This window comes from Phalaenopsis equestris, unplaced genomic scaffold, assembly GCF_001263595.1.
Source record: "Phalaenopsis equestris unplaced genomic scaffold, ASM126359v1 Scaffold190916, whole genome shotgun sequence".
NCBI classification, from domain to species: Eukaryota; Viridiplantae; Streptophyta; class Magnoliopsida; order Asparagales; family Orchidaceae; genus Phalaenopsis; species Phalaenopsis equestris.
This window is the reverse complement of record NW_018210865.1, coordinates 1-861: the sequence shown is the minus strand read 5'-3', so window position 1 is coordinate 861 and position 861 is coordinate 1. Positions and strand designations below refer to the sequence as shown.

The 861-nt window shown below is 50.9% G+C and overlaps 1 pseudogene; it reads left to right on the top strand.

Moving 5' to 3' along the window:
- The first annotated feature begins 300 nt into the window (after positions 1-300).
- On the top strand, positions 301-853 carry LOC110034591 (annotated as a pseudogene).
- Positions 854-861: the final 8 nt, after the last annotated feature.

Here is an 861-nt window from a genome sequence, read left to right as displayed (position 1 = left end):
GGTTATTAGGGGGTTATTGGGAGGTTATTAAGTTATTAATCTAAATAATAATCTTCGACAAGTTCTATTTCGATGTTATTTATAGGTTATTACGAAAGTATTGCGGGGTTAATCGAGTACGCACGCAGGGTTGCGTGCGTATTCCGTACGCAAATATTGCCCCTTATAGACAGATTCAGCTCCATTTGAAAATCAACCATCGGACACTATATTGTCATATATGTCGTTACAGGACAACGTGACGTTTGACAGTTGACCGTCATGACAAACATAAATATTTTTTAGTTAAAGGTGCTAATATATTGTTGAAATGTCTCATCAGGTTGAGAATCAGGAGGGAGTTGTAAACTTCGACCAAATCCTGAACGAGACGGATGCCTTCATGGTGGCGAGAGGAGATCTTGGAATGGAGATTCCGATCGAGAAGATCTTCCTCGCTCAGAAGATAATGATCCAGAAGTGCAATCTCGCCGGCAAGCCGGTCGTCACCGCCACCCAGATGCTCGAATCCATGACCAGCTCTCCGCGCCCCACGCGCGCGGAGGCCACGGACGTCGCCAATGCCGTCCTCGACGGCACTGACGGCGTCATGCTCAGCGGAGAGAGCGCGGCAGGCGCCTACCCTGAATTGGCCGTGCAGATAATGTCCAAGATCTGCATCGAAGCAGAGTCTTCTCTCGACTACAGGGGAATCTACAAGAACCTGTTAAAATCCGCCGATCTCCCGATGAGCCCGATCGAGAGCCTCGCCGCCGCCGCCGTCCGCACGGCCAGCAAGGCGAATGCGGCGTTGATTGTTGTTTTGGCTCGAGGCGGATCGACGGCGAAGCTGGTGGCGAAGTACCGGCCGTCGGTGCCGAT